Source organism: Capsicum annuum, chromosome 7 (assembly GCF_002878395.1).
Source record: "Capsicum annuum cultivar UCD-10X-F1 chromosome 7, UCD10Xv1.1, whole genome shotgun sequence".
In the NCBI taxonomy this organism is placed as follows: domain Eukaryota; kingdom Viridiplantae; phylum Streptophyta; class Magnoliopsida; order Solanales; family Solanaceae; genus Capsicum; species Capsicum annuum.
Window position 1 is genome coordinate 47887065 of NC_061117.1, and position 21401 is coordinate 47908465.

The following is a 21401-nucleotide window of genomic DNA, read 5'->3' on the forward strand; positions in this document are numbered from 1 at the left end:
TATTCATAAATCCTCAGTAACTTTATAAACCTAAGTTTGTCAACAAAACTCTACCAAATCTTTTGATGATAATTATTACTCTCCAGAAATAACCTTCAAAACACTAGCTCATATAACCATCCCTTAAATATGGTGACAAAGAATGTAGTGATCTTCTCAACTCTCAAGAAAAGGCAACAAAAATTAGTAGAGGTTCCATTAATATTGATGTACAAATAAGTGGCTAACACATTATGCTTGGTGATTAAAAGGACACTTATTTCTTTGATAAATATTGGATGGTCCATTTTGTCGTTATTTATGTATGTAGATTTTGTTATGTTTTGTTGAGTCAAATCCTCTTTTCTTTGTTGATTGTATTATTTACTGAGTCGTGTTGTAGTTTTTCATTGTCAAGTCTTTTAATCTATAACTTAAGGAGGTAAATTTTTTTGTTTTGAGTCATTCTGATCCATTTTACACAACTCTCCTTGTATATATTTATTTTCATGTGAGTTTTGGTCACATGATATGCATGCAAAATTTTTGGCCAGATCTTGAAATCTTATCTAATGATAAAATCAATACACCAAAAAGTCAAAAATAGAAGAAAAATATATGAGAAAAGGCAGAAGACTAAAAAATCTAGAGCAATAGCAATTTAAAGTGATTCAATAAGGTAAAACAAATCCCTCGAGATTGAAAAAAGCTAAAAAGAAAGTTTGATCTAACCTAACATGTATCATCTGTTATGAAAAGATATTTCCTAGATAAAGATTTCCAGCGGACAATTATGGAGGAATAGTGACATTCATGTTCATCATTATCGATATTGTGATTTTCACTTTTGATTTTTAAAATGCAATATTTGTATTTGACATTTTTAGTAATTGATATGATGAAATTATTTTATTCTTCTATCCAAATACTGGGTCTTCCTTTGCTATCCCCTTTGAGCCTTAAATTTTATTTCTTTCTTATCTCTCTTTTGGAATCTCAATAGAGTCAAAAAGAAGAAGAAAAAGGAAAAGAGTTTGAGAAAGTTCAAAAAAATGTATCAAGATAAGAAAGAGTAAGATTGAAAAAAATCTAAGAAAATAAAAAAAAAGTGAATCAAAGTTAGACAAAAAAAAATCAATCAAGTCAAATAATCATAAGAAGCTTCCTGAACTACATTTGACTAGATTCATTATTTGAAAGGATATATAGGCAAACTTAGTCTGGGGTTTGGTCCAACCAAAGAAAAGTTTTCCAAATTTCCAATCAAAGAAACTGAGGTAAAAAAAGTATTTTTTGCCAAAAGAGTTGGATTTCAAAAGTTGTTAGTTTTTAACCCTATTAATCTTTATTCCTTCATGGCATTCCTTTATTTCTAATACTTTCGAAAAGCCTCATTACAATCCAAAGAAAGACCTTCTAATAAATTTTAACGAGTGAAAAGTTAAGTGTGCTATTAGATGTAATTATCATCCAATGGACAATGTCATGCCATTAGTGAGTTTTGATTGAGGAAATCCTCACGAGTATCATAAGGCATCTTTGAGTTTAGAGAAAGTTAAAAGTAAGAGAGTTGTTAAAACCCTCATGGTAACTATTGGCAATGGTGAAAGACAAATTAAATAAAAATGAATGAGAGAGACATGTTGGTTAACACTTTTTAGAGCATCACTAGTTATATAAGGTCCCCAAGTTTAGTGAAAAAGTAACAACTTCAAAGACTATCTTAAAAGTCTGGAAGTTTGCCAAGAATGAAATTTAAATTGATTTAACAAATCAGATTAGTTGACTCAAAATGTATGTCATGATCATTAAAGTCAAGTACCATATTGACAACTTTTGACAAATACTTTTCGTTTTCATCTCTTTAGTCTTTTTAATTTTCTTTAATCCAGTCTTTCTTAAAACAAGTAGGAAATAATTTCAAAATTCTTATCATATTTTTAATTGCACAAAGTAAAGTTTGGCCGCAAATCAAATAGGACATTATTCAAGAAGAAATGATACACATTATAATTTGGTGTGGTTGAAAAGTTTGAGAATGAATACAAGATTCAATGTTCATAAAATAAGGCCAACACGATAGTTACGAGGGTTTGAAACTTTTAATTGAAGGCTCTTTAATTATGTTTTCTACTTAATAAGTGCAACATATAAAATTAGAAATCAAGGTGAAACATTGTGACATAAGAAGCTGTTGCAGTTAAAGACAAAGGCACAAATCGATCAGAATTTTGAAATTCATAATCTTTAGTTCTTTTTCTAAAATAGAGGTAATTTTATTGACATAAAGGCAATTTCAGAGGTTCAAGCTTGCAAATAGGATTAGTAAATTCTTTCTATCTTTCTCAATTCTATGCATATGTTAACAAATTTTCATTTTCTTCTAGGATGATATTTCCTAGTCTAAGATGGTTATTTTTCCTATGACGTATTTCCTACTCTGAGACTATTACTATTTATTTTCTCATACGATGACAAGTCCTAGTATAAGATAGTTATTTCTCCTAGGATGATATTTCCTAGTCTAAGGTAATTATTTTTAATTTTTCTCTTGGGATAACATCTTCTAGTCTGAGACATTTATTCTTCTAAGATGATATTTCCTAGTCTGAGATAATTACTTTTTATGTTCTCCTAGGATGATATTTTCTAATATTAGGCAGTTATTTATCCTAGGATGGAACTTCCTAGTCTAAGGCAATTATTTTTTATTTTTCTCCTATGATGACATTTCTTAGTACGAGATAGTCATTTTCTCCTTGGATGACATTCCTAGTTTTAGAAAATTATTTCTCCTGGGATGACATTTTCTAGTTTGGACAATCGCATTTCAATTTCCTTCTAGGAGAAAATTTTCTTTTATGTAATAGTTATATTTTCTAGGATAATATTTCCTAGTCTGACATAGTCCTTTTTATTTTCTCCTAGGATGATATTTCTTAGTTTGAGACTGTTATTTCTCCTAGGATAACATTTCCTAGTCTGAGACAGTTATGTTTCAATTTTCTCTTAGGATGACATTTCCTAGTTTAAGACATAAATTTCTCATAGGATTCTATTTCCTAGTCTGAGACAGCCATTTCATACATCGTCTAGGATGAACATTTCTACTAGAAGGTAGAAGTCTTGCATTCATCTCATAGGATGAGTATTTCAAGTAGCAGGCATTTATCTTACATTTTTCTATAAGTATGAACACCCTTAGTAGTAGTAGAAATTTATTTTACATTTGTCTACTCGGATGAACATTCCTAGTAGATGACAATCATCTTGCATTCGTCTCCTAGGATGAGCATTCCTAGAAGTAGACATTTATCGTACGTTAATATCCTAGGATGTAAGCTCCTAGTAGCATACATTTATCTTGCTTTCATCTTCTAGGATTAATTTTCTTAGTAGCACACAATTATCTTGCATTCGTATCCAAGGATGAAAACTCCTAGTAGCAGATAGTTCTCTTTCATTTTTCTTCTAGGATAAAATTTACTAGGTTCAAACTTTCCTTTACTTTTCACCTTGGATAAACAATTCCCAATATCAAATAATTTATTCCATTTTCTCCTAAGATAATTACTTTCTAGTCCCAGGTTATGTTTAAAGTTTCCAATTGTGAATAACTCATAATTTTCTAGTGCAAACTTAGGAAAAAAATTGTTTTTTTTTTTGTTTATGATGTCTTTTAGGTTTTATCCACCAAATAAATTTTGATTTTCATCTTTTCTAGAACATTCGGCCTCAATGACAGCCAAAATTAACATGTAATAATGTAAAACTCGAACATCCATTTTTATCTAGTTATTGATTAAAAGAACAAACATCCAAGAATATTCTCAAAGTGTGACTTGAAAGAGTATCAGAGTCTCACAAAAGTTCAAGTATGAAATCTCAGTTTGAAGATCAAGGAACTTACCAAAGAGCAAGATAATATCTGAAAATCAAGAAACATAGAAGCTACATATATAGGATCTTGTACTTATATTTTTATTTCAAATTTTAGTTTTTTCAATATTGAAATAATAGGATCAGTGTACCAAAACCTCGAAGGACCTCACTCGTCACTCTATCTCGGTGTATTCCATTTCTACCTCTTACTCTCGTAAACCTCACATGCCAGATTCACTTATAATTTATAACTGTAGGCTATCAAAAACCAGGACTCCATTGTATGTCTTTCCCCTTTATTACTTTCAAATAACGGTCGGAATAAAACTCGCCTCATTGTTTACTTCATAGTCTGAAAAAACTTTGTGTTTCCAAACAAAGAGGAGCAACTATAGACACGTGATTTTTGACCATCGCTTAACCTTTTCACAAAAATTCTAACCTTAAGTTCTTTGTTATTTCAACATATTTTTCTCATTTTAAATTTTATTTTATTTTTAATAGGTTTTTATTTGGAAATTGAAAATGATAAAAAAAAAATCATATCATAGGAGTATATATTTTGTCAAAACAAAATAGAAAGTAACAAAAATATTTTTCTATTTTATTTAGTACTTTCTTTATAAAGAAAATACAAAAAAGTATTCAATTTGATAGTTCTTGTAACGACTTGATTTTTGGTGGTTTATGTGAAATACTTATTGTTATATGATTTGACTATTTTACCCCATTTTGAAGTTACATTGTGGTATTTCTAGGGTGTAGAGATGACTGACATGGATTTTGGTGAATTTCAGTATGATTTATGTTATATTATGGTTTTTGGTGGCTTGAAAAGTCTCATAGTTAACTGCGATTAACTTTTATTGTTATATTCATCGAATGGCAAAATGGGCAGTGCACACAGATTTGAAATGTCAATTTTTAGATAGAAATAGGGTTGGTTTTTTTTATTACTTTTATATCTCATTTTGACCCTCGGTTCAAAAAGTTGTGAGACTAGGTTTTGGGGGTCAACTTTGTGAATGAAACATATATTTTGCAAATCTGATATCGTCATTGATTCTACAGTGTTGAATTTTATAAGGTGGCATAGTTTGTTTGCATTCACGGGATTCTGATTAAATGCTGAAGGGTCCGCGATGAGTTGGAATTCTCCAAGTCTCCAGTTGGTGCACTCACGTAAGCGATACTTGGGCCACTTATGTGACTTAACGGATCAGATCAAGTGTCTCATATGTGAGACCTTGGTCATGATCTCGAGCCCTGTATAAGTGACATTAGGTTTTCTTATGTAATGCCTACCCTCATACAAGGTAACACGTACACAAAACCATGTCACATAAGCAGTAGTCGTTTAAGCGACCTGGTGATCGCGTATGCGATGCCTGGTTCCTTTAAATACCTATGTTTTTCCATTTTTATCATTTTTAAGACATAAAACTTAGAGTGTCGTGATTTTGTACATTTTCCTCTATTTCTAAGCTTGGGTAAACTCCAAAACACCTGTTTTAATTACTCCACCTCAATTTTTATTATTTAAAGCATGTTTTAATGTATATTTATAAGTAGAAAGTCAGAAGTTTTGGCCCAGAAAACATAAAAATTATATTTCTCCAACTTAAACCCCAATTTTAACCCATTCTTATTTGGGTGAATTTCTAATATTAAAATTATCACTTTCCACTGAATTTCCTCTTTAAAATAACTTCATTTTTCAATTTTGAAAATGGATATCAGAGGTTTTGCCGGTAAAGCTTAAAAATAATTTTTCATCAATTTAGATCTCATTTTTAACTTATTTTTTCTTTGGATTTTAGTTGTAGACTCCTAAGAGTATGGGAAACATATTTTAAAAGTAAAAATCTAATTTTACCCTTCTTTTTTGAATACCTATTTTGAGTGTCCTATTTGACCCCAACATAAAAGTAGGTATTATGATTATCGTGGGCTTTATTTTGATGCATAGATTCTATATTTCTATGTCTTAGTATATTTCGAGTTCGCTCGTAGGAGTAAGACTTGTAGACCAATTTTTGGCATTCGAGGTAGGTACAACTTAACTTTCTTCAGAGTGGGCTAGGTAGTAAATATTAGTACAAAATCATGTTAAGCATATGGAAACTAATCACCAACTGGCTATATTATTGTGCCGTGCCCATTTGGAGGCCTATATTGATGTTATTGGTTGTTTTGGGACATAATTTGCTAAGTGTGACCATGTGGGGTACTATATTATTTTATTGGCCTTGTGTATGTGGAAATATGTTGTAATCTTATTTGATGAAAAATCCTAATGTGGTATTAGTGGAAAATTTTTAATATATTTCAGTCTTTTGGCATATTGGTTATGTTGGATTCATGGATGGTTTGATAAATGAGTGGATCATGGCTCATGTTGGTATATTGGTTGTATATTGAATTTCTTACTCTATTTAGTTGTAAGCATTAAATCCTTATATCATTTTCATTCATGAAACATTGGTATCATTGTGGAAATACTTGAAATATTAGAAACACTAGCTTTTTTTGACAGAAAATATGACAACTTAAAAACTCTCTACTAAAATATATGCTAGGGAGGAGATATGAATATTGGTATTGGATATTGGTTGTATACGGGTTGACAAACCCCCATGAGTCCTAGTCGGGAAGCTTTAACTTTGTAGGTGCATACGGAGGTTGTGCAACTACCTCGTGCATTACATCATTATCATCACAATCATCATCATCTTTATTGCATTTTATTACATTGTACCTTGATTTGTATTGCTTTAGCTCTCTTGATGTATACCTATCTATGTGTATTTCTATCTTTGTACTTGTATGTGTAATATTTGTATACATTAACTCCTTTCTCGTAATTGCTATGGTGTATCTGATTATTATATAGCTTTTAGTTGCAATGGTGTGGGCTATCAATTAAGACATTTTCTAGTTGTAGGTGATATGTCTTTAGTGTGTACTTTGTTTGCTTTATTTTCTTCTTCGCTCAGTCGACCTATGATACCTACTGGGTACAAGTGGGTCATACTAACCCAGTGCATATTTAGGTTTTAGTGTATCTCATAGTTCTTGATTCGGGCAATATTTAGAGCTTTTCAAAGTAGCTGTTGATTTCATGCATCTGAAGTTGACTTCTACCTTTTGTCTATGTCCTTATTTGTATTCAGATACAGAGTTGTTCCTATTTTGGATATCTTATGTGTTTTGATATTGAGTTTTAATAGTTATGTTCTTACACTATGACACTCGATTTTAGGATTTTCTTTGGTATCATTGACTATGTATTTAAACTTTTACCATACATACGTGTGATTTGACATCTCTATAGGTGTTTTGCCTTGGGTTTTGGTATTATCTTTCATCTAATATTAGTTTGGGCGATGGTCTTACTTGACAAGGTCCGCCGTGAAAAATTCCATCACGACCCTTAGTTTTTAGGTCATGACAAATTGGTATCACAGAAGACATATTCATTTGTTTCAACAGTGTAAGAATGGGAAGTCTAATAGAGTCTTGCAAATGTACTTAACTATCCGTATCTATTTTCAAGAAGCTATAGGTTGTCCTTAGGAAATTTTCCTTTTTTCCTTGTTGTACGAATTTTCTTTATGCCTTATGGTAGAAGTCATATTTCATTGTTTTCTATGTTGATGGTTATGACTAGATCTCGTTAGGTTTGAGATGTGAAGCCTTCATCCGAGGAGAGGGCCTAGTATAAAGGGTGAGTTATGAGTCATGATGGGCTTGAGGTAGTGTACGGGCACGTGTATCTTCCCCATCTAGGAATAGTGTTGTGGGGCTTTCCCCTGAGCCTTGAGATGAGTATGTTAGAGGTGGGGGTTCAACTACAGATTCACTAAGTTCTTCTACCCCAATCTTAAAAGGATTGCTAGTTCACATGTTGACCTATTTGGAGGGTGCTCCTGGTGTTCCCCTAGTTTTGAGTATTGCACCTCTGTTTATGCCAGTGTCTGCGTATGGTGCTCCTTCAGTTCCGAGCATAAATTATCCAGTAGTACCTATTTCTACTTTTGGTACTCCACAGACACCAAGTATTGTTCCTCCTTTAGCACCTGCATCTAAGTATGGTAGTTTAAGGTTAGGAGTTTAGCCTTCATCTATGTTGCCTCATCAAGTGGGATCTCAGCTAGAATGAAATACCATAACTCCTATTATTGCGAGTACAGTAATGTTTTTTAAGAATTAGAAGAGTTTGAAAGGTCTGCTCATTTTGGTTCCCTAGGTTTAGCATTACTGTGGGAGAGAATACCTATGAGCTCTTAATTGACTATCGCGAGAACATGCATAACCCAGGTTTACTTGAGTCGCATGGTGTTGCATTAATTACTTCTCAGATAAGGGATGCTGTGAGAGATTAGTGGAGGTTGTTGAAACCCTTGAGGGTTGCACCACATAGTGAGGGACCAGGTCCCTCAAACTCAATCACAGGTAATCAAATACTAAAGTGCAGGAAAACTAAAGACTATAAGAAAATTAAAAAAAAAACACAAGATTTAATGTGGAAAGCTACTTGCTCAAGGGAAGCAAAACAATAGCTTAACCTTGCAAGCTCAAAACAGTCCACTATAACCAAACTCATAATTACAAACTCAACTGTGAACCTAACTCTAAGTTCCTCTTGCTTGCAATACCTCTATTATAAGCACACTTTGACACCTCTTCCAAGTTTCCCTACAAAATTGGTTAATTCTAACTAGAAAAAAACATAGGAAACTCTACCTAAGCACTTCTCGCAATAAAAGAAAATACTACCCTTATTGCATGAGTAGTTCGATTAAAAATCAGCACAAAAGAACACTCACTCACTTTTTAAGCATTCAACAAAGATAAGAACATGAGCAATGCTTAAGCAATCTTGAAATGGAGTTTTTGGTGCCTCTCTTTTGTAATACACCGGAACATTCTTAGCTCGTTTCAACTCCCAGTTGCATGTTTTAGGGTCCTAAGCTTGAAAATTTTCCTAAGCTTGGAAATTTCACAAGTGTTGGGGACTTAGTCATTTCCAAGATGCCTAAACTTTGATGATTTTATTTTTGACCTTCCCAATCTAGGGACATTGATTTTTGAATTGATTCATGATCGGGGTTATTAATAGTATATCTTGGGTGATTTTTGAAATATTTAGATGAGCTTAAGTGCATGTTCGGAAAACTAAACCAGTAGCACCATTGGGATAAATAGGCGCTGCCCCCTCTAGTCCATCGGGCTAAGGCAGGCACCGTCTCCTTTAGTCTGGTAGGTAAGGCTGGTGCTGCCTAGGTTAGTTCGCCACTCCAAGGCTCACGTCTCCCCTCCCCATTTCATCCAACTTTCTTGGATTTTTAAAGTTATTTGGGTCATTTCCCATCACCAACTCATCCATAAACATGATTTTGGGGCTCTCAAAGAGTATTATTGGTCCCTTTTCTCTCAACTTCTCTAAAGAAAATCCCTCTCTTTCCCTAAGAACAAACCCTAACGTTTTCACAAGAAATCAAGGAATTAAATCTTCAAGTTCAAGAAACCCTTAAGAAATCTTCAAGAAATCATCTATTGAGGTATGTGGGAGTTTATCCATGAGTCTCCTTTCACCGATGGAGTCCAAGAACACTTTTTGGTTTTAAATTATGAGTTTTACATGTTAAAATTGAACTATAGCCATGAATATCCTGTTAATTCAATTTCAAGTTATGATTATAAGAGCTTTCAAGTGGAATGAGTCATATCATATTTTTAATGTTGCAATTTCTATTCCATGTTCGGTTGATTCAGGATAAATCCCCAAGTTATATATTTAGCCATAAAATACTATTGTTTCGTTATGTTTAAGATATTCTTATGTATAATTTTGTGATTTTCACATATTTGTTGAAATGCCCATGTTTGGGTTTTTGAACAATAAACACTTGATACAATATTTCAAGTTTGATATCATATTTCGTACTCATTTAGTGCTGGTGAGTTATGAACACCCGATACCCTTGTGATTTACATAATTTCAACTTTTCAAGTACTCAGGTAGTTAATACATGAATCTTATCAGTATACTCAGATATTCATATTCATGATGAGCATTATCAGTCAATATGTTAATAATTACCCTAGAATCTATATGTACTATTATTTTTAGAATACCATGACTAGAGCTTATCAATTATCAGTGCATGCACCCATTAGCATTTTAGTGTCTTTCAGTTGGGAATAGGATTTAGCACCGAGCGAACATAGGGATGGGGGCTTGCCTTCTAGTAGAGGGTGTGACCTTTAGTAGCAGTCCATGAGTTCCAGAATTACATAGCCAGCATAGGTTAAAGATGTCAACCTGTCAGTTGAGGGTTGAGAAGGTGTTCACCTGCCAGTTGAGGGTGACTCATTAGTCCTTCAGGACAATAGTTTAGTGGATCCACATAGCCAGTGTTAGTACCCGTGGTATGATACTAAGACCCTTCCAACTGGGGTTACAGGTTAGACCCCAATTAGCTCAAATTAGGGCATATAAGTTATATGATACCTCTCACAGTTTCAGTTAGTATTCAATGTATTTTCATTTTAGGTTTGCTTGACTAAATGTAAAGACTATCAGATATTTGGTTATACAGATTTCAGTCTTTTAGATTACAGATTATCTCACTGACATAATACATATACACTAAGTCTTACATTCTAAGATATTACAGTTTTCATGCATTCATGCTCAGTTATTTCATGTTTTTCAGATAGTCCTAATCTCATATGCACAGTATCCTACAGTTTCAGTTAGTTTTTAGAGTATTTTTAGTTCAGGTTTGCTTGACTAAGTGTAACGAGTTTCAGATATTTAGTTATACAAATTTTAGTCTTTCAGACTATAGATTGTCTCAAAGACATAACAGATATATACTTACTCTTGCATTCTCAAATATTAATGTTTTTATGCATTCATGCTCAATTATTTCATGTTATTCTATTAGTCCTTATCTCATATTCAAAGTACCCCTCAGTTTCAATCCAGTTATTCAGACTAAGTAGTTCAGTTTTACATGATTAGTATTCAGTTATCATTTAATCAGTATACAATTATCATTTAATCTGTATACAGATACCAACTAATCAATATCTAAATACCAGTTATTCAGTATTCAGATGTTAGTTCTTCAGTATTAAACTATCAGTTATTCAGTTAATTAGATCAGCTTAGTATATGTTATATTTTGTTTTATATGTTCATGCATTCATTCTCAGTATATTTTTATATTCAAATCCTCGAGTTATGTCTATTTCCATTACTTAGTTTTAGACCCAGTATTCTTACAGTATCCATATTTTACTGTTTTCCAGCTTTAGTTCTACTTATATTACAAAAGTAATGTTTATAAGAAACTAAGTGTAGTGATTCACTAGTTTATCATATTGCTTTAGTTAATCATGTTTTAATATATACCATCTTTATGTTTATTTCAGTCTCTTAGTGAGTCTACTTATACTTAGCAAGCATGTTTAAGATTACGCAAGAACTTAGATTTACTTATTGGATTCACCCCCACTTACTCAGTACATTCTAGAAGTATCGATCCACACATACTTCTGTATGGCTACATTGTTTCATAATGTAGGTACCAGTTGTAGCTCATACATCATGAGTAGACAGTTGCATTTTCCAGTCAGCAGGGGATGAGTTCTCCTATTTTGAGGACTCCAATCAGATATTGATCACGTACTCTATTTTTATCATTCATATGTATTAATTAGTGGTAGCTGGATACATGTCCAGCTATCCATAGTCAGTATCATAGAGGCTTTATAGATAGTTAGACAGAGTCATGAAATATAAATTCCAGTTCTCTCTTCAGATTTATCAGATTGTAAACTTTATTAGTTACATACTTATTCAGATTTCACTATGCTTATGTTTTCGTACAACAGAACTAGATATTTAATACATATTAAATTAGTTTCTCAAGCTGTATACTAGTTCATAGGTCAGCTTGGCATCACTTTTGGTTTCAAGAATTGTGTTACAACTAGGGGGTAGCCTCAGGTCATGACTATCTTGGTATTAGAGCCTAGAGTTCAAGTGTCATAGGGTCTCTATGAAGTCGTGTCTAGAAGAGTCTTGCAGAATGGTACAGAGTCATCTTTAGGTTTCTTCGAGAGGCTACCGAGCATTGAAGAAATGTTTCTCTTCTTTCATGTCTCAGATCATGCAAGAAAAGTTTCCTCTAAGAAATTTATACTGATCCTCATCTTTCTCTATTTATGTCAACTCTGCCTTATTACTTTGGACTAAAAAATGCTCTTGTATCTTTTGTGGACTTGATGAATAAGATGTTCAAAAAATATTGGGGCATGTTCTCCATTGGTTTTGTAGATATCATCCTTATTTATTCTTAGAGTGAAGATGAAAATATTAACTATTTAAGGATAGTTTTACAGACTCTTAAAGATCACAAGTTATTTTCTAAGTTCATAAATCATGAATTCTGGTTGAAATCAATAACATTACTTGGACATATCATCTCTAGTGAGGGCATTTAGGTTGATCCTCAAAAGATTGATTTAGTTAGGAACTGGCCTAGACCAATCTCTACATCAGACATTAAGAGTTTCATGGATTTTTATATGTAACACAGATGGTTCATTAAAGGATTTTATCTATTTCCTCACCTATATTAGATTGACTTAGAAGAATGTCAAGATTTTGTGCTTCGATGCTTACGGGAAGATTTCTCAGGAGTTAAAGACTCGACTTACCTCTACTTTAGTTTTGACTGTACTAAAGGGTCTAGATGGATTTGTCATTTATTGTGATTCTTTCAGAGTAATCCTTGGGTGTATGTTAATATATAATAATAAGGTTGTATCTTATGCTTCAAGACAGCTCAAGGTTCACAAAAATAATTACACAACTCATGATCTTGAGTTGGTAGTTGTAGTTTTTGACTTAAATATTTAGATACGCTATATGTATGGAGTTCATACAGATGTGTTTACAGATCACAAGAGCCTTCAGTACATGTTGAGTCAAAAATATTTAAATCTTCATCAAAGGAGGATGAAAGAATTGTTAAATGATTATGACATGAGTGTTTTGTATCATTTGGGTAAGGACAATGGAGTGGTTGATGCCCATAGTAGACTTTCTATAGGTAGTTTTGCTCATGAAGAGGAATAAAGAACTAGTTCATGAAGTTCCCAAACTTGGTATATTAGAATTTTTCTTTGCTGATTCAGCTAAGGTAGTGTTATGGATTAGAATTATTTTGTATTCATTAGTAGCAGAGGTAAAGGTAAAGCAGGATAGCGATTCTATTGTCATAATTCAAACTATGTCCTAGCCGTGATGGGTATTTCAAGTCCACTGAGGACTAGAGACCACCCCCTTTGCCTAGCCAAAGAGAACAAAACACACCTAATAGTTGTTGAATTTTGAACATTTAACAAGATAAAAAATAATAAGCTTAAAGACATCTAAGAGTATCAACATCAATACCCAATCCACAGTAATATCCACAAAACGTCTACTAATACAAGAAAAATCTATGTCGCGACATGCCTATACAATAGCCAAAAAGAGTCCAAAAAGGAAATAATCTAGGACATACTAAGCAAAAGAAGGACTGGGACTTCAGCAATAAGGAGGCTCACCACTTCAACCTGACTCACGAACAACTATGAGATCACCTATCACTGTGTAGTAAAAGTAGAAGTATCTTTTGACCCTACATTGAGTGGGAATAAAACATCTAGGGAATGTTGGTGGGGTGAGAACTAGAATATAACTACAGATAAGGATAAAGTAGTGTCAGTCAAAAGTTCAAATTCAAACTCATTGTGAATGCTCACATTCATGCATACATATATTTAATAGATGTTGGGGTAGGTTACAATGTTTAGCATGATAGAAAAACATTATCCTGGAATGTGCAGGTCAACCTTCATAAAAAGGCACCCACAGGATATATGAGTTTAGCTTCCTTGCTGAAAGGGCCCCAGTACTTGTTAGCTGCACGAACCAGAGGTATCATGGAATACCAGGGAATTCACTAACCCTACCTCAATCTTAATAAAAAATATATCAATAGTGTGAACCATGCAAATGGTCATCAAGACCAACCCTCACGTCGGCAAACATAAGTTTCTAGTATAAGTTATTCAAGATATACACCTTCACGGCTTAGCTACACATCACCATTAAGCCCAATTAAAACAATTTTTACATAACCCATTAATTAACCACAGAATTATGTATTAAGGCACACCACAAGTATCATCATACCATTTAGCTTCCAAGCTTCTCATCATGTCATTTATATTCCATTAAATTAGGAGAATACCTCAACCTCCTTTTTTTATTTAATCCTATCGGAGGAATGCCTCTACCTTCTTTTGTTTATCAAATCAAATTGGTGGAATTCCTTTAACCCCTTTGATTATTAAATCAAAACATAGAAAAAAAGTCTTTCAAAATCCATGCTCAATGTTTAACCATTTATGCAATGCGATAGTATAGGTGAGAAAGTAAAACCAAGTGACAAATCCACAGTTTAAAGCCATTTACACAAGTGGGTTAAGGAAACACAATTGTTCAAAACCAATCTAATGTTTGAATTATCAATTTGGGTGAATACCTCGACCCTCATTCCAATTCCCATGTCCTTTGCATCCCAGTAGTTTAAGAACATTAAATTCAAAACATGAACAACTGATTAAAACAATGAGAAAACAGTTTTAGGACCATCCATTCCAAAACCTTCGATCTAAGTCATAACCCACATTCAAATTCATAAAATTGAACCATTTAAAAAAAATGCTTTTTGTAAAATAAGATTTGAGAAAGAGTAACATGCTTAAAAGTACCACAACTATGGAGAAAATTCACCCTTGAGAGCCCTAATTGACCAACTTCTAGGAAGCCCTAAGTGTGCTTGACCTTGGGGAATTGAAAAAATTTGAGAAGTTATGTTGATTTATTTTTTATTATAATATAACCCTAAAAGTGTTTTAAGTCATGGGTCATGATTGGTGAAGAGGGGAAAAGTCCAAAGTGCCCTCAATTAAAAGCTTAAAAATGGTCACCCGTGACCACAAGTCACCGTACGACTCATGAGGACATATTATGACTCATCACCACAAGTCCTAGTCAAGATAGTAGCTTAGGGAACCTTCTCTGGTGACCCTATGACTCACACCACATGACTCATCAAGAGACCCTATGACTCATATGGTCCTAGTTATATCTAGGACTATAAAAATTAGGGTTACACTCTGGTCACCTTATGATTTGAACACTTCGATGCATAATGAGTCATTATGACTCGTGACCTTAAGTCATAATAAGGTTGGTAGCATAGACACCACTTACTGGTAAGACAACAATTTGGCTTGTATATATCGTAAGGACACCTTACTACTCATATGTTGAATCATAGGTTGGGAGGAGAGTTTGAAACTCAGAAAATTTTAGGGACTAAAATCTGGGGTGTTACATTTCCCCCTAGGTTACTTCATCCCCAAATTATGAAACAAGGCATCCATTAGCATTATTTAACACAGAACACAACCACACCTACCATTAACAAAGACACAAAATAAATATATTATGGAATACACATACCTTAACTATAATTATCCAAAGCGGGAAAAAAGAAGGGTTATTTGGACTTCATGTCCTCTTCATCTTCCCAAGTAGCTTCTCCAACCTTATGATTCCTCCATAGAACCTTCACCGAAGCAATATACTTAGTCCTTAAACCATGAACTTTCCTATCAAAAATCTCAACTGGGACTTTCTCATAAGATAAGGAGTCCAAAACACCAACACATTCCCAAGGAAAAACCAAAGAAAGATGGCCCACGCTCTTCTTCAATATTTAAACGTGAAAGACTGGATGAATGGAACCCAAAATAGAAGGCAAATCTAATTCATTATCTACATGGAACACTCACCTCAAAACATGATAAGGACCAACAACCCGGGGATTGTGCGTCCCTTTTTTTCTAAATCGCATCTTTCTCTTCATGGGAGATACATTTAAGGATACCAAATCATCTATATCTAACTCTAGATCCTTTCTCTTAACATATATATAGGATTTTTTGTGACTTTGAGTGGCCTTAAGTATATATCAAATAACCTTTACCTTTTTCATGGCTTGGTGAACCAAGTCGGGACCAATTAAAATATTCTCACCAACCTCAAACCACCCAATAGGAGACTGATGATGGGTGAATTTAAAACTTATTTTCACTAATTATTCGTGCAAAATACTATGATTTGAATGTAAAAATGAGAAATATTTGGTGTTAAATTTAATAATTCCCATATTTTGTAGGTGTACAAGTGTTGAGAAGAAAAGGAGAAAACTTGAGCTGAAAAGGATAAAAAAGGAAGTTGAAGTGCAAGAGCTGGACAAGCTAATGTAGGATCAGGATCCACCCCTCAGTTATTGCAATCACAAGCGTTACCCCATGATTGTGTCAAGTCAAGATATTCAACCAACTGTGACCACGATGGACTAACCACAATTGTCGTGAGTGCGATCGCAAAAAATTTTCCACTATCTCATGAGGGCAAAAAATGGTCCAAAGGTAGAAACATCAATCTAAACAGCTGAACCCAAATCCCATTTAAGTCTCAAAACCCCTTTATTCTAAAAAAAGGAGGATTCTACAAATCTACCTCCCATCTTTAGTCTAGGGTTTTTGTAATTTCTTAGAGCTTGGAGAAACACTTGTATTAATTTTAAGATAAGAAGACATTAGAGTGGCTTCTAAGTGTAGATTTGGTTTCACCCATTGAAGATTCATTGGATTCTAAAGTATGGTTTGCACTCTCTTAATTTTCTTATGGATAACTTTGATGGAAATATTAGTTTATTTGTGTTTATTATCATTATGAGTTGCTAGATTTACCTCTTTGAGTTATGCTTGATTAGAGTGCAATTATGTGTGGGATGTGATAATTTTGTGTAGATTTGAGTTTTTTTTATGATGGCTTCTATCATTTATTGGTTAAATTGATTGGGATTTGATGGGTGAAAGCCCTAAATACCCAGATGGGTTTGATAGGTGAAAGCTCTAAACTCAAGAAAGATTAAGGCCATCTTCGAAAGAATGGTTTTGGGTAAAGTTTAGGAATCTAAGTAATCCTTGAAAGAGGGATGTGGAGACCAAAGTAATGTAGACAATTATGTGTGTAGTTTGCTAATCTATCACTATCTTATACATAAGGGTGGTTGTGAAGTTAACTATACCATGGGTATCATCCTAGAAATAGGGATGCCTTAATTGAGGTATTGGGTTATTTTGATTGGCACACATTTTAGGTGCTCGAAAGAGCCAATGGGTGAAATTTTTATGGTTTTTTTAAAAGAATAATCACAAAGATCTTCGACCTAGTCTACTACATCATCGTCAATTAAAGTTTATCTCAAATTTTCACGAGCCCATGCACGACTTGCCCCTAGGAAAGCATAATCCTAAGATCCGCACCTAATTGATTTTACTCAAATTATTCTTAGTCTTGAATTAGTCTTTTAAAAGTCCAAGAATTACGTTCACATTCGATAAGATTGAAAACCCCCAAACTATCTTGAATCATAGGTTTGAACTTAGCAAGTAACTTTTATTTCAAAGCTACTCAATTGCAACTCACATTATTCCTCGTGGATTTGACCACAACTCTTGTAGGGTAATTATATTGAAAACGACCGTCTTGCACTTAAATTGACCTCTAAGTTGAGCGTTATAAAAAATAGCATCATTGTTGGGGAAAGATTTGTTGTATTGAGTTAGTTTGGAATTTTAGCTTACTTGCTTAAATTCGATCTTGTAAATATTGGTTAGTTATTTTCTTTTGTTTCTTGTTTTAGACAGAATTTTAGTTCTGCTTATTTGTTAATATGGAATCATGGATTGAATGTGGATTTAGTTGTTTGAAGTGATACTTCAATGACTTATGTCCATATTATGGCGGACCCCACTTTCTACGAGATTATAGATATGCTCCCCGGGAAGAGATGTGTGCACCATATCAACCCTCTTGGGAGCATAATTGTTCCTTATGTGGTGGCCGAGATCGACATCAGAACCATTGTCCAAATTCCCTTTCCCCCATTATGCTAACTCGATTTCTTGTTCCTTTTATGATTTTAATAGGTCTTATGAGAACGAAAGCGAGGAAAAAAGCACTGTAAGTAGTTCCATTGAAGCAACGCTTCAACGTATATTAGAATTGAAAACAAAGGCGGAGGAGGAAGCAACCATTATACACAAGGAATTTAGACATAAATTCAAGAAAATAGAAGATATGGGCATGGTAGTTAATACTTCAAACACCACAACCTTTCCCACTCTTTTAAATAAGCATGATATTGAAGAATCCTCGATAATTTCCCAACCAACCAAGCCAAACATGAGCGATGATGACAAAGAAGAGGAAATGGTACTAGAGTCGGAAGAAGAAGCCAAGAAAATCCCTTATAAAGACTCTAGTCCATTTCAGGGTGAGGCTACTAAAATGGAGACAACTCCAGAATTAGGGAGAAGACCACATTCTAACCACTTCTTAATATTAAGTTTGGTGGAGTTGATGAAAATTAATCCACCCAAGTAAATATTGAATGAAGGTGAGAAGTAAGTGATACTTCAAAAAGGGTACACTAAGACCCCAATCTTGAAGGCCAAAAAGCTTAAAGATCAATGTCCAATTAGTGGCATTTTAGTTATCTCACTATTGTCCACCAAGCCCACACAAAAGTTTGATACAAAATTAGGAAAATGGATTAAGTCTTCGAAGTGGTTTATAGAACATGTGTTGTCATGACCCTATATTTGCCCAAAGAGCATTGAAGATGGAATGATCAAAAGTTGGGCAAAAGTTTTAAATTCTTTAAATGGAGACATAAACGAGGATTAAAGATGCATCGTGCTACGATATTAAACCACGCGCTTAATGGAAGGCAACTCATCATTCTCATGTTTACATGATTTACTTTTGAATAAATCACAAAATTCTAATGTTTTATAGGTGTTTTAAGGCAGGTTGGAAGACAAAAATAAGGGAAAACCAAGTTTTGAAGTTTAGCAGCCATGAGGAAAAATAAGAAAAAACAGAGGAGCATATGGCCTCAGGTACTATGAATGCGGCCTGTTGTTGCGATTGCGACATCGCGATGGCACCAATTAGGACGTGATCGTACCTCTCTGCCCAGCTTTCAACATGGTAATCAATGCAGTTTCAGGGAGACCTTTAACCCTTCTTGTGCTTTTAAATAGTGTAGTGAGGTCACTAGAAGTCTTATAGTTGGGGGTATGGCCTTACCCTTGTGTGTATTCATTTGTTTGAAATACCAGAACTTAGTACGCGTGAAGCATAGAAATTTTGTGAGATGTATGTTTTATTTTTAATTTTTTATTTCTATCATTGCTTGATTAAATTGATTGGGATTTGATGGGTGAAAGCCCCAAATACACAAATGGGTTTGATGGTTGAAAGATCCAAACTCTAGAAAGCTGAAGGCCATCTTCGAAATAAGGGTTTTAGGTGAAGTTTAGGAATCCATGTTATCCTCGAAAGAGGGATGTGGAGACCAAAGTAATGGTAGACAATTATGTGTGTAGTTTTCTAATCTATCACTATCTTAGACATAAGAATGGTTGTGAAGTTAACTATAGCATAGGTATCATCCTAGAAATAGGAATGCCTTGATTGAGGTATAGGGTGGTTTTGATTGGCACACACGTTAGGTGCTCGAAAGAGCCAATAGGTGAAATTTTTATGGTTTTGTTAAAAGACTAACCACAAAGATCTTCGACCTAGCCTGCCACATCATCATCAATTAAAGTTTGCATTGAATTTCATGAGTCCATGCATGACTTTCCCCTAGGAAAGCATAATCCCAAGATCCGCACCTAATTGATTACACTCTAATTATTCTTAGTCTCGAATTCTTACTTTAGAAGCCCAAGAATTACTTTCACACTTGACAAGATTGAAAACCCCCAAACTATCTTTTATCATAGGTTTGAACTTAGCGTGTGACTTTTATTTCAAACCTACTCAATCACCAATCACATTGTTCCTCGTGGATTTGACCCCAACTCTTATGGGGTAATTATATTGACAACGACTGCCTCATACATAAATTGACGTGTAGCTTGAGCGTTAGTAGAGACCTACACCTCCTACTATAAAGACCATCAAAAGGAGACTTCCCAATACTAGAGTGAAAGCTAGTATTATATGCAAACTCTATGAGAGGCAAATGATCAACCCAAGTACAACAAAAACCAAGAACACCATCTATTTGGCCATCTATTTGTGCTAAGGTTAACCTTAGTTCCCAAACCCCCTGAAAAGAGCGCCAGAAGTGATACGAGAACTTCATACCACAATCAGATATAATAGAGATGGGTGTACCATACAACTTGATGATCTCCCTAATGAAGAGTTAGCATAATCCTTTACAAAATAATTAGTCTGTACAGGCAAAAAGTGAGAAGACTTGGTCATCTTATCCACAATGACCCCAATCGAATCAAACTAATGGACAGACCACAGAAAACAAATACAAAATCCATATTAATAACTCCCATTTCCACACGGGAAACTCAATATCTTGAGACAAACCATCGGGACTTAAGTGCTCCACCTTCACTTGCTGACAGGCCATAAACTTGGCCACAAAATTTGCCGCATTCCTCTTCAAGTTACTCCACCAATAGATCTCTTTCAAGGTATGGTGCATTTTTTTAAGAAGGGTGAACAGTGTACTTCGACTTATGAGCCCCAACAAAAATTCTTTTGCAAAGCCCAACAACATCGGGAACACTCAATCTGCGTTGGTACCTCAAGATACTATCACCACCAATCTCAAAAGCCAACACCTTCTGGTGACCAACACCATCCTTGATAGGCATCAAAATAGGATCCAAAGCCTATTTCTACTTCACCTCAGCACTAAGAAATGACTTCGCCGCCTGTTTAACAACCACACCACCATCTTCCGAGTCCAGGAGATGAACTCTAAGATTAGCCAGTCGGTGAATATCTCCACCAATCCTTGCTTCTCCTTATCAACTCAAGCCATCTCCTTTTCCTGAGATTCAACTCCTTCTGGATGAGCATTTACTGTAAACTCCTCTAGTCCAAGAAGATGACAACATGAAACCCATATAGGTAATATCGCCAAATCTTTGGTGAAAAAATCACAACCCGTAACTCTAAATCATGAGTTAGATAGTTCTTCTCATACACCTTAATTTATCTAAAAGCATACGCCACAACATTGCCCCGCTGCATCAACACACAACCTAATCCCACACAGGATACATCACAGTAAACAATGAAACCATCAGTTCCTTTAAGCAAGTCAAAATAGGAGAAGAAGTGAACTTATCAAAGCTACCGTCACAAGCATCCAACCATAGAAACATCACGTTTTTCTAAGTAAATCTGGCCAATGGAGCAGCAATAAAAGAGAAACTTTCGTCAAACCTCCAATAATAACTAGCTAAACCCAAAAAGCTCTTAATATTGACAGGAGTCATGGATC